This window comes from Pollicipes pollicipes, unplaced genomic scaffold (genome assembly GCF_011947565.3).
Source record: "Pollicipes pollicipes isolate AB1234 unplaced genomic scaffold, Ppol_2.1 Scaffold_3216;HRSCAF=3773_pilon_pilon_pilon, whole genome shotgun sequence".
Lineage (NCBI taxonomy): Eukaryota > Metazoa > Arthropoda > Thecostraca > Pollicipedomorpha > Pollicipedidae > Pollicipes > Pollicipes pollicipes.
Window position 1 is genome coordinate 50,985 of NW_023596251.1, and position 13,240 is coordinate 64,224.

Consider the following 13,240-nt stretch of genomic DNA (forward strand, 5'->3'; position numbering starts at 1 on the left):
ATCGGGAGTGGTGTCAGGTGTCATCGGGAGTGGTGTCAGGTGTCATCGGGAGTGGTTTCTGGTGTCATCGTGAGTGGTTTCTGGTGCCATCGTGGGTGGTGAGCCACGTGAAGCCATAGCACGGCGGCTATCCTTAGCTGGTGCTCTGCGAACGTGTGAGCCGCAAGCCCTTGCATGCTCCGAAATTGATCCAAATGATTCTCTTTCAACATGCAATGTCCATATAATCAAGAGCAAGCTTTGCGGACGTGTTCAGGATGCAGCTGTTATTTTCGGCCAACTCTTGTCACGCAACGTCATACACACCATACACACCATTCTCCACTTTTGATGTTTGAGATGCAGATGCGCCGACATCTAGTAATCCCACTCCACGCATGTGTGTGGCTGCTCCACTTCCAACAAAATTGCTGAAGCTCATCCGATGTCTTATAATCATGAACAGAAAGGACCGAAACCTAGACTAGATGGTGTACAACTCATAAGTTCGTAGCAGCCGTATTATAGCAACAGCGGCCCGTGTTGCATGACACATGTCCGATAGACCCCGGGAATGTCACGTCCGGGTGACAGCGGCGCTGAATCAGCCGCGTGATTGTGTATCTGTAGCTCCGGTCGCATCACCCGTGCCGTCATCGGCGATAATGGTAGTCAGCGCGCGCGGGGCACGGCCAACCGCATCAACACGAGGACAAAAGGCTGTAATTGCTGATAATCTAGTGGAGCCGTGATGAACCCTGCGCATACCTCCTTGATTTTGCTATAGCCTGTCAAAATTCATTCTTGGTTTATTTCCGCACCGAATAGCTGTTAGTAACAGGGAATGTTTCAGACACTGTTGCCTTTGCATCTTCTGCGCAGTTTGTTTTCTGCATAAAAGCCCTCCAGTGAAGCATCTTGAGATAATTTAAATGGCACTAAAGCTACGTGCAAAAACGTTGAATACTCTGGCAGATACCAATCCTTGAGGCAGGCTGCAGTACCTGATTTCAGAGTAATGTTTACTTCACTCGAATCCAGTCTGATCTTTGTCAATGCGCAGTGCCCTTCAACGCAAAGGCCTCGGCACATGGCGTTTCTCCCATGTGGACAGCAACGGTGCGCGTTGCGATAGATCAGCAAACCACGTGTTCTGTGCTTGCCTGCAGCCGGTGCACCAGCGGTGTCGGCCATGCTTGATTCAACGCGGTGCGGCTCGCAGCTTTGCCCAGAAATTCACGCTTGAAATTTAACCAAATGACTTTTACTCGTACATTGGATGAGCCTGGTGTACATTTTAGACTTGCGTGCGGTGACATCTAGTTCCGCACATTCTTAGCGCAGGCTGCGTTATAGCTGCCATTTTTAAGACCGCGCTTTACGAGGCACCTATGGTGGTTGTAGGACACAGATGGCTAGACTGCGCAGTTCCGGTTCAGTTGCTTGCGAGCTAGTTAGAAAATTACTACCGTGCTTTTGCAAGCATATTGTTTTTAGTCTTTTAGGGGCTGCGTACGCCAGGGTTTATTGTGATCTACTGGAAGGAAATGTATTTGAAATGTGAACACTATCAACAACAAAAAATGCATGCAAAGCGTAACCAAAGAGTTGCAAATTTTGTGGAAACTGAGCGTGATCAGCTAGTTGTAAGCACGTACAGGGCTTGGCTCCTTCTCACGCTCATGAGGGCAAGGCCTGGTACGCTTTGGTGACCGCCTGATGATGTGAAGCACCTTGTGTTTGCAAACTGAGAGTTGGCTTGCTTGTGATCCGACAACATTTGTAAATTGACAGCGTTTGTAGCCTGTGAACTAACTGTATTCTTACCCTGACGATACTTGTGAAGAGATGGTGGCTGTGACTTGACGATGCTTGTGGAGTGGTGGTGCTTGCAAACTATCGATGCCTGAGAACAGACGATTTTTGGGAGGCGGCTTGCTTGTGACGCGGAAGCGTTTTGTATGCCCAGAATGTCTGCGTAGTGACAATATCTGCAAATTGGTGGCGCGCGCCAAACGACAAGGTTTCTGCTTTGGTGATGGTTTTGAATGACTTAATCTTGAATTAACGTTGCTCGTAAACTTATACGTTCGTAAGCTGTCGGTGTTTGTGAAGTGGTGGCGCCCGTGATCTGCCTGTGTTTGTGAAGTGGCGGTGTCCATGACCTGCCTGTGTCTGTGAAGTGGCGGTACCCGTGAGCTGCCTGTGTCTGTGAAGTGGCGGTGCCCATGACCCGCCTGTGTCTGTGAAGTGGCGGTACCCGTGAGCTGCCTGTGTCTGTGAAGTGGCGGTGCCCATGACCTGCCTGTGTTTGTGAAGGGGCGGTGCCCCGACCTGCCTGTGTTTGTGAAGTGGCGGTACCCGTGAGCTGCCTGTGTTTGTGAAGTGGCGGTACCCGTGAGCTGCCTGTGTTTGTGAAGTGTCGGTGTCCATGACCTGCCTGTGTCTGTGAAGTGGCGGTGTCCATGAGCTGCCTGTGTCTGTGAAGTGGCGGTGCCCATGAGCTGCCTGTGTCTGTGAAGTGGCGGTGCCCGTGACCTACCTGTGTCTGTGAAGTGGCGGTGCCCGTGATCTGCCTGTGTTTGTGAAGTGGTGGTGCCCGTGAGCTGCCTGTGTCTGTGAAGTGGCGGTGCCCGTGACCTGCCTGTGTTTGTGAAGTGGCGGTGTCCGTGACCTGCCTGTGTTTGTGAAGTGGCGGTGCCCGTGATCTGCCTGTGTTTGTGAAGTGGCGGTGCCCGTGACCTGCCTGTGTTTGTGAAGTGGCGGTGTCCGTGACCTGCCTGTGTTTGTGAAGTGGCGGTACCCGTGATCTGCCTGTGTCTGTGAAGTGGCGGTGCCCGTGACCCGCCTGTGTTTGTGAAGTGGCGGTGCCCGTGAGCTGCCTGTGTTTGTGAAGAGGCGGTACCCGTGATCTGCCTGTGTCTGTGAAGTGGTGGCGCGTGCCGCGTCTCAGCGTCCGCCCCTTCCGCAGAGCGTCGGGGCGGGGCCGGTCGCACGTGAAGCGTCCCATGAACGCCTTCATGGTATGGGCGCAGGCGGCCAGGAAGAAGCTGGCAGACCAGTACCCGCAGCTGCACAACGCTGAACTCAGCAAGACGCTCGGCAAACTGTGGAGGTGGGTCGCCTGTGGGGCCGGAGGCAGCAGCCGGGAGGAATTTTTATGTTATATTTTTTTTTATTTTTGCATGGAAAGGCGTTGTTAGCAAGCTTTGAGATGTCAAACGATACCCTTCTTCCTGGAGCAATAACATCCAAACGCGTTTTATGAACTCTCAGTTCTCTGATTGTTCGCTCCATTCTCAGGTTCTAAGCTCTCAGAAAGCCATGTCACATCTCATGGATGGGCCCAAGAGGTTTCTTACTGTTGGATCCTGCGCATTTGTGTCTGAGTAAACCCATCAAAGCCCTCGACTCGCGCTGCGTGCGTGTTTCACGGCCGTAGAAACACTGGGACCCACATGGTATCATGGAAGGCTCAACAAATAGGGAACTAAGACACTGACTGTCGACCATAAGATTGGGGGGGGGGGGGGTAGGGGAGCACCGCAATAGGTCTAAAAATGATAATAATAAATAAAAAATAATAATAATGGGTCTAATAACACGGGCCGAGTATTCTAACATTCCGCTTAGGACGTGGCACGCGAAGAAGGCTGCTTATAACTGCCAGCATGATATCCTGTAACGCTGGCCGTGTGCGAGACTGGCGAACCGATCTCAGTCAAAGGCCCGCCCAGCTCGGGCCGCGTGTATTGTGTGGAAGGGGACGGACCTTGCGCGAGACTGGTGAGCCGATCTCAGTCAAAGGCTCGCCCAGCTCGGGCCGCATGTGATGTATGGAAGGGACTGACCTATGGCTCACCGTTCCTCGCACATGTTCGGCACGAAGCACATGGTCGCTTAAAGAAAGAATCGTCTGTAAAATCAGCCCGGTCCACCTGAAAAGCACGGGTCCGCCGCTGCCCGTACCAGGGCGGAAGTGCTCAGCCTTGATGCAGGGTGCAACGCTGCATAGACTCGTAGGTAATATATCAAATCTGGAGGAAGTTTTAGCCTTCGAAGAGCATGGTATCGGCGCCATGGCTTAGTTGGTTAAAGCGCCTGTCTAGTAAACAGGAGATCCCGAGTTCGAATCTCGGTGGTGCCTCTTTAGCACATCGAATCTGAAGCCCCTATCTTGTCTGGTTTCACGAAAAATCGCACCAAGAAGCGCTTTGTTCCAAACAGAAACGTTTCTGTCAGCATGCTCCGTATCTTATGATACTTGCAATAAAGCTTGCATGCCCAGAAGTCAACTGACAACAGCACCCAGCTCCGATCCTGTGCACACAGTGCCTGAATGGACCCTTCTCGTCCGTGAACAAAGGAGACGAATGACTGTCTTAGTGCAGTGCCTGATACGGGCGATGGTGCGTCACTGAAGTACGGGAGGCGCAAAATGCCGCTGATAGCCGTCCGATGCATCACCCACTTGTGTGAGCTGGCATGGGACTGCTGCATGAGGTCATCGTCGACTTGTATATGAGGTATGAGGTTTGCTTACAGCCATGCAGCGAGCAAAAGCCGATGGCTAGGTGACGATACAACAAAAACTGCATAAACTTTAAACACCATCTGACGATCAGTAAATGTCCCACCTCCGCCAAATGCTTCCAGCTTTCCCCACGTCACGGTGGGCGTTTGTCGGCATGTTTGTGCACCTTCAATGCACTTCCGCGGTGCGTGATGCTCACAGGCCTCGGGTGAGACCCTACTCTGTCGCTATCGGTGCAAAAATGTCATTGCAGAGGCCTTCGAGACCATAGAGAATGCCGCGATCGATTATCAATGAAACCTCTTGTCGATCACTCGAGAGATAGGACAGCACTTAGCCCAATCCCGTGGTATATTGACGCTGTCGGCCGGATGCTCGGGCGCTCACGTACAACAACTCCTCGCATACATCCCAATCCCCATTCCTCCAATGCCTTCTTGCAATCCCTCCCCTGCAATCCCTCCCACGCAACATCAGGTGGCGGAAGTGGCAGCGTTACACGTCTGTGGCTCCGTTCTGCAGTCCCCCTGCCGGCGTCCTCATACAAAGTGTCGTGATGTGGACAAGAGCGGTCCATTTTCGAGAGATGGGCGTTCCAGGTTATCCGCTCGTGTTCAGGGACAGCACATCTTGGGAATGTGAGGAGGCGTGGAGGGGGCCGTCTCTCACGAGCTAATTAAGATGTCGGAACCCCGGCTCAGTGAGGGCAGATTAGCTGCTTCACAGCGCCGAGGCTATTCAGCGGAGAGGTGCTCCGGGGAGGTCATCCAGGCGGCACCAGTGCCCCGCTGTGCTGATGCTGACCGGCAGGACTGCCGCGGTGTCGGCGCACGGCTGCGTGGGAGGTTCACAGGACATGGCTTCAAGTCTCACGGGGGGTAACATTGTCCAGGGCTGCGACTGCTTCGAAGGCTGGTGCTGGAACCATGATGCAGACGTATTCGCACAAAAAGCCGAGATGGGTGATGTGAGCAGATCTCTTAATGCGTAAAACTTCGTCACTCATCCTTCAGCAATCTCGGGTCAAAATGACTATCGCTGGTACCGAACCGGAGACCGAAGAACTCACGTTTGTGATGTTTGTTGCCTGTTATTGTGTTCTTTGAGTTGAAGGTGATCGCTAAGCCCTACGCGAAGGCCATGAATCACTGGCTTCTAGGCGGATAAAATGAAAAAATGACAAAGAAAGCTGAGCAGAGGAGAACAGAGACTAAGTACCTGCTTTAGAGACTTTTTTAGAGACTTGCCTGTAACAGGACAAAAGTGATCAACCTCGGTGCAGGGCACAAAGTCATGTAGTCTCGTAAGTCATATGTCAAACATGCATTGATCTCAAAGGCTTTTTTAATAGAATCGTTGGCGCCATGGCTTAGTTGGTTAAAGCGCCTGTCTAGTAAACAGGAGATCCCGAGTTCGAATCTCGGTGGTGCCTCTTTAAACCCTCATAGCATCTGGTTTCAAGAGCAGGCAAACTGGCATATGGTGCGGGCGCTTTTCTAAATAATTATTTTCTTGCCCACCACACACTTGCGGAACTCTAGCTGCGGACTGGAATAGCCGGCAGTTTAGAACGCCCAGCCGCACGGGTGTCGTTTTTTATTCGGTTAGGGCAGGATCAAAACTCCGATGCGCGCCTGCCCCGCCGGCAGCTGGCTGAAGAGGTACGATCCAGCGCTGGGCGCGCCTGCCTCGCTGGCAGCTGGCTGAAGAGGTACAATCCAGCGCTGGGCGCGCCTGCCCCACCGACAGCTGGCTGAAGAGGTACAATCCAGCGCTGGGCGCGCCCGCCCCGCCGGCAGCTGGTTAGAAAGGCTCGACCCAGCACTGGGCGTCCTTGTCGCAGCAGTCCACGGTGACAATAATGTTGCTGCTTCGTCCCGCTGGACTGAAAACATCGGAGAGGAGCTTTATCAGGCGAGCTGAAGCTGCGTTTACCGCCATTGCCCTTGCCCGACACTGGATGGCCATGGGTGGTGCTTTAAAGGAACTGGCTCTCGCAAAGGGTTTTCTTTTTCAATTTTGTGTTCGTCGAGACAAGCAGACAGCTTGGACGAGAGACAATTTCAACCCAACGCAACTTCGAACGCCTTTTCTATCTTTATTGGGGCCTTATGTTTGACAGTTACGTTGTGAAATAAACTCACGTCACGAGCAATCACCACTTTTTGGTTTTTGGCTTCCACAGGTCCCGCACTGAGCCCAAATTTTGCAGAACTATTATAGCGTCAACATGTATTTGAAGGCTCTCAGGGCCTCCAGGGCCCTGAAGTCCAGGCTGACTCGCCACGTGAGTTCAGAGTTCTAACGCTGACAGTTATCGACCATTATAGGGAATGTTTCACATTTGAAAATATGGAAGCATGAATCAGATATGATGAAACAAGCTTGCTATTGGCATTCTTTTTAAGCGGAAAGGACTTCTCTAGACAGCGCAATTCTACACTTAATAACTATGCTCCTCAATGGACGATGGTTTGATTACGTCACCGTAGCTTGCACAGCATTGCTTGAGAGCCAATTGACGGCCGTTATATCTGGAAATCGCGCTCACAAACGCCAGATGTGAACGCCTCGACGATAAAATTTATTAGCCTTGATCGCCGCGTGGCTTATGGAATGGCAGGATTTGAATGACGCTATTATGACGTCATGAATGTCAAAGTGGCTTTGAACTACTATCCTGAGTATACCTTTCCCCCATTTTGCGGGCGTGTAGCTCAGAAACTAGACGGGCTTGGGTCTTAAGCGGGGCATACTTGTGAGCAGCACCGAAAGACCTTCAACATGGCTATTTTAGTTCAAAACCTCATACAATTGTGGAACAATCTCTTCATGTGCCGGGAAGTACTACTTATACGGAGTAAGCAAGAACACATTGGTTATCTTGTCAATAATCTATGTGTTCACGCTGTGGCTACAAGATATAAGCACATTAATGTATTTCTGTTTGTAGTTACACACTTCGTTGTTTAACACTGACACTACCTAGCAAGCTGCTCTTGGAAAAACCCGTGTAAAGTGTGAAAATTATAGGACAAACCCAGCAAAAGTTCACTGGCAAGCTCACCAATGAAGTGTCAAAATATGGCACACCAGGTGGAGCAATTTTCTGAAAGGAATATGCGAAGACCAGATGGCAATAACCACCCACGCCTCAGGGTCCAACCGTGGGTAATTGTCATGTAAACAACTGTTGCCACAACTGCGCCACCGATCGGAAGACTCGCGCGTTTAGATAAGACGATAGTATTAGTCTTATTCTTTGGAAAAACCAGGACAATGGAGATACAGTTTGGTTGATATTTCGGCAACATACCTTTATCGAAACAAAAGCAGAAGCTTTGCTTTTGTTTCGATAAAGGCATGTGCCAAAATATTAACCAAACTGCATCTCCATTCTCCTGGTTTTTCCAAGGAGCCATTCTCCTGGTGTTTCAGTAGTATTAGCCTTATCCTCTCATTATACGGAGGAATACGTCTAATACTACCGTCTTATCTATGCGAATAATGTTCCTCGCTAATGCACTGAACAACTTACATAGATTTGAGCGTTTGATTGTCATATGCCGAGAAAATGTCGGAAGGTTTTGGCATGGCCCATAGACGGGGTCACTCGAGACTTGAGAAGGGGCGCGCCTCCGGACCATTATGCGGCGGTCCGGCTCCCGCCCCCCCCCCCCCCCCCTCCTCCCTCCCTCGCTCCACAGGGCGCTCGTCCCGGGCACGGTCTGGTCCCAATCAGGGGCTGGGCACGACACAGCGGCGGCAACGGCGGCCTCTTCGCCAGAGGCGCGCACAGTCTGTGGAAGGGGGGGGGGCTGGAGCAGACCACTCGCCACTAGGACATTTTTGACGGTTGAAGGATGGGAGGACATATGTGTAATTTCCGCCAAGTGCTCGTGACCACACACGCGCGCACATCAAGCGGTGGGCCTTAACCTCTTCCGAGCCTTCGTCTGCGTTACCTACTGCCGCTAGCACCGCCCCTGTGGCGCCGTGAAGTATCTATGACCGTGGGTTTTACGGCTGCCACCTCTCGACGATAGAGCGGCGGGAAGGGCTCTGGCTCTGGCTCTGGCTCTGGCTCTGGCGGCTTCTTTAGAGCCGGGCTGGGCTTGCCCCAGTCTCGTATCGTTTGTTGATCCAGCGTTCGCAGGGACAAACTCGGGCGGATGGATCTTGCTTGGCCTTGTTCCTCACATCTTGCATGGAGGGGAAATCCAAATAATCTCCGTCACCCCGCGTCCGCTCGCCACTTGGGTCGCCGGCCAGATGGTCCCATTACAGGCGGGCTCGTAAGCGCTGGGCTAGGTCACGTGCACGTCGGCGGGCTGCGCTCGTGCGGGACAGGCCGCCGATAGCTGGGGCCGGCGGCAGGCAGCGCTGCGGAGGTCGTGTGACAGACGCCAGGTGCCGCGCTGTGCCCCAGCACCTGCAGCCAGCGCTAGAGCAGCAGCGGTCGCGCTCGCGCCATGCGTGCGCCGCCTTTGTCGGAATTGTGTCATCATCAGAGCGCTCTGCATCCTCGCGTTCCGAACGGACAGCGCTGGGTTGGTCATGACGGCGGCCGTTCCGGCGTCCAAAGAAACGAATGAGACGCTTCTCTCAGAAGCGGCGCTCTCCTCGCTCTCCTCGCTCTTCTCGCTCTCCTCGCTCTCCTCGCTCTCCTCGCTCTCTTCGCTCTTCTCGCTCTCCTCGCTCTCCTCGCTCTCCTCGCTCTCTTCGCTCTTCTCGCTCTTCTCGCTCTCTTCGCTCTTCTCGCTCACCTCGCTCTTCTCGCTCTCCTCGCTCTCCTCGCTATCCTCGCTCTCCTCGCTCTCCTCGCGCGGCCGGCACATCCACGATTGGTCAGTGTCTCGGGCAGACTCGCTCCTCTGTTCTGGATGGCTGCCATTCATCACGCCATGGTACTGTGAGCACTGTCAGCTCGCCAAGCTAACAGCAGGAGAGGAGGACGAGGCGCTAACAGTAGCTGTAGGGATGAGGACGGGTTTTCAATATGATGGCAGATGAATTTCTTTGCAACGGAATGAGCTGCAAGCAGTTCACATCGGGCTCATTCAATTCATCATTTGGTCAATTATGTTGTGAATTATCAGCGTGAAAACAAGAATGCTGCCTGAAACTTGTTGAGTGTGACTTCACGTGATGAAGACGTTCAAATTTGAAAGCGTTCGAAAAGCGAGCAAAGGTGGAATTAGCTTATCCACATGGTGGCGCTCGTTCATAATAATTTCAACTGTGACTCGAAGGCACTTCCCAGCAAAAGTATTTGCGCTTCTGGGCTTTGAATGCTATACCAACCATATCTCAGAACAATACTCAATGTCCGCGGGAGATGGCGATCTCTCTCGTCGTCGCGCGCGTGCCTGACTGGGCATGGATCCTGCGTCATGCGGCGAGGCGCAACATGAGTCAGCATGCGGAGGGGTATGCCGGCATCGTGTCAGCGTATTGTGACGCACGCGAGAAGGCGTGCCGTCGTCTCGGCTGTCAGCTGGACATGGGCGGCATGCCGCGCGCTGCGGGGATGGGGGAGGCGTGGGAGCCGCCAGATGGTCAGCTCCCCCCGCATGGTGAATCCCTCGGTGGGAGGGAAAACCAAAACCAGTCGGTGAGAAGGGACGAACCAAGCCAGCTGGAGGAGCGAACAGTTGTGAACGGACGGAGGTATATGGGACATCAGACGTCGCGCGTCGTGTGGCGGACAGCGGCAGACGTGTGGCACCTCACGTTAACGTCGCTTCGGCTCTGGACGCTGTTTGTCAGCTGATTGTTTGTCAGCTGTTGACACGCACATCTGCCACCTCTGTCGAGAGGACGTCCTGCGATGGCGGCCGCCGCGACAGCGAACGGCGAGCCCGGCCCGCAAAGAGCGCGGCGGAGGCTTTGAGGGTCCGCAGTCACGCTTGAGATGAAGTTACATTTTCCAGATCTGCTCGGAGCTTGTGGCTCTTCATGCGCGGCCAGACTGTGGGAATGAGCAAACAAATATTGATGTCACTTCCACTTGAGATGTAGAACGAAACTGCGCGCAAAAAAGCAAAATCGGGCTCGCGCTGAGCAGCTGCTGAACAGTCGGCGGTCTCCCAAACAGTTCAAGGCAGCTGGTGAACAGACGGCGGTCTCACAAGCAGCCCAGAGCAGTTGCTGACCAGCCGGCGGTCTCGCAGGCAGCCCAGAGCAGCTGCTGACCAGCCGGCGGTCTCGTGGGCAGCTCAGAGCAGCCGCTGACCAGTCAGTGGTCTCGCAGGCAGCTCAGAGCAGCTGCTGACCAGCCGGCGGTCTCGCGGCAGCTCAGAGCCGCTGCTGACCAGTCGGCGGTCTCCCAAGCAGCTCAGAGCAGCTGCTGACCAGTCGGCGGTCTCGCAGGCAGCTCAGAGCAGCTGCTGACCAGCCGGCGGTCTCACAGACAGCTCAGAGCTGAGCCGACTCAGACAGTCTGGCTGCGCTAAGGCTGGTGGTCAGGCGTAGCTGGACGTGCCTTCTGTTTTGGGGGTCTGAGGTGCTGCAGGATGCACAAGGTGTGCCGGCGTCACATAAATTGACGTTGGTTTTGTCCGGAAGCCAAACATTCGCGCGATTTATATGGCATCACAAAAAACATGCGAAGGGTCCCTGGTGTGGTGAGTGTTGTATCCCACCCGCCCGACTGATGTGGTTCATTTCTCCTGCCCGAGCTTGATAGTACATTCCGCTTCCAAGTTCCATACAACCGAGTCACCTATATGGTCGATATGACCCATATCGCGTAGCGCACACACCTCCACAGCCCCCGAGGTCATCGCTAGGCCGCTGACACGCCACCTGCAGTTAGCTGCCGCGCCGCGCCCGCTCCCCGCGCCGCCCGCCGACCGCGCCATCTGGCAGCCCGCCCGCTGCGATCTGGCAGCGCTCCGACGCGCGATTCATCAGCGACCGCGCCGCCGACGTCTCAATCGCGCGCGTCAGCTGGCCGCGCTGCGCCATCCATAGTCGCGTGGATGGCGCGGTTCGCGCCATTTTTCAGCGCCGCTTGCGCCCTTTTTCCGTCGGCCGCCCCGGCGCGCGGGATGAAAGCGGGGAGCGCCGCCCGCAGCGAGGCGCGGCACGGGCGGACCGCGGGCAGGTGGGGGGGGGGGGAGGGGACAGGGGGCAGGGAGTGGCGGCAATGGATCGGCGTGACTGGCACTTATCGGCTGCGGGAGTGGCCATCTGGCCGGGAGAACCAGATCAGGCGCCTGACCTCTCGACTCTTCTCCTACCGGGTGAAAGGCCTGGGAGAGGGTCAGCGCCGACAGCGCTGAGTCAGACCGTCGCCACACGTGCGGCGATTCCCAGTCCGCGTCGGTGCGAGCGCTGTGTCTCACCTCGGCTCGATTTACAGCGCTCGACAGCGATTGAGTCCAGGCCGAAAGATGGTCGTTTTTCTGCCGGGTAGACTGTGCCGCAATGCCATGTGTCCTGCGGCGCAGCATGCCACCGATTCCCTACCTTGCCTGGGAGATCCAGCCAGGTGGACCTCGGAACCGGTCCACTGGGTTACGTCAGCACTGGCCTCCTCGTTATCTTGGGTAACGACTGGTCCCGCACGTCAGGCGCCATGGCTTAGTTGGTTAAAGCGCCTGTCTAGTAAACAGGAGATCCCGAGTTCGAATCTCGGTGGTGCCTCTTTGATGTTCTTCCTGAGCGCCATCAACGGGCCACCAGCCGTTCGTTCGGGTTGTTGTTGGTGAGAGGGGATCATCATAACGGAGAGGCTTCGTCCCGTGCTCGAGGCACCTCCCCACCAATTTTCAGGTGACCAAGAGTGTCCGTCCCCATTCCACCGTGAGAAAACGAATCGTACGCTAATCCATCAAGCAATGCGAAAGTAAGCATCCAAGTTGCGGTATCCCTGCTTAAAGCTGTGAGACAGGACTCCATAGTCGTCACCAGTGCACGATTGACTAATACACTTATGTAAAGTTACCCTGACGTGCGTCATTTTTCGTGGCAGCGTTTAAATCGCATTCAAACGGACGCACACCGGGTGAGGCAACTGACCAAATAAACATCCCGCCGGAAACATTTCCATTCGGTTACGAGGCTAACCTTCAAAATCTCACGTTTTTATGCCATGTAAAATGTCATGATTACTCAAAGTATTAAAGTATTGTCCTCGGAGCTTTGGCTTGTTACAAGCATATAGCTCTGGTGACCTGCGATGGGTTTGTTCGCCTTGCTATGTCAGACCATGGCGCCGATCTATTGCAGGCCTCTTGGCCTTAGGTGACGTATCACCTATTCAATGACTTCAACCTCAATACAACAGCCTAACTTTTGCCGGGACTCAGAACATTTGCATGTTAGGCGCCATGATGTCTGACAGATCCATCGAGTAATTAAACCTCCGAGCCAGATAGTCCAGATACTAGCTGGTATGGGCTATTTAGTCTCCCGACATCGTTAGCCAAGTGCTACCAGAGGACCGCCTGCATAGACACCTGAGCGGTGTTATGGCGCCTGCTGACAAGCTACCCTTGACAAGCCAAGCCACTGCAATGGCTTGGTTTTTTGCAGACAGTGCATTGTTTGCTTTAAAAAACACGGCGTCGCTTCTGCAACTAACGCAGTACCAGTTACGGTTATCTCGGCGCTTGAGTCTTGCATTTCTACGCAATGCAGATCAAGAGGTTTCACGCCCCCAATACGGCCTCCCTCGACGGTGGGGGCCGTATCGGCCTGGTGAGCTCCTGGCGTCACCAC

At 54.1% G+C, this 13,240-nt stretch overlaps 3 non-coding genes across 3 annotated transcripts; all 3 read left to right on the plus strand.

Moving 5' to 3' along the window:
• The first annotated feature begins 4,052 nt into the window (after nucleotides 1-4,052).
• Nucleotides 4,053-4,126, plus strand: TRNAT-AGU (transfer RNA threonine (anticodon AGU)). Its single transcript has one exon. It is a non-coding gene; the product is annotated as a tRNA-Thr (tRNA).
• A 1,745-nt stretch (nucleotides 4,127-5,871) lies between these two features.
• TRNAT-AGU (transfer RNA threonine (anticodon AGU)) lies at nucleotides 5,872-5,945 on the plus strand. Its single transcript has one exon. It is a non-coding gene; the product is annotated as a tRNA-Thr (tRNA).
• A 6,144-nt stretch (nucleotides 5,946-12,089) lies between these two features.
• On the plus strand, nucleotides 12,090-12,163 carry TRNAT-AGU (transfer RNA threonine (anticodon AGU)). The gene has a single exon. It is a non-coding gene; the product is annotated as a tRNA-Thr (tRNA).
• The last annotated feature ends 1,077 nt before the right edge of the window (nucleotides 12,164-13,240 follow it).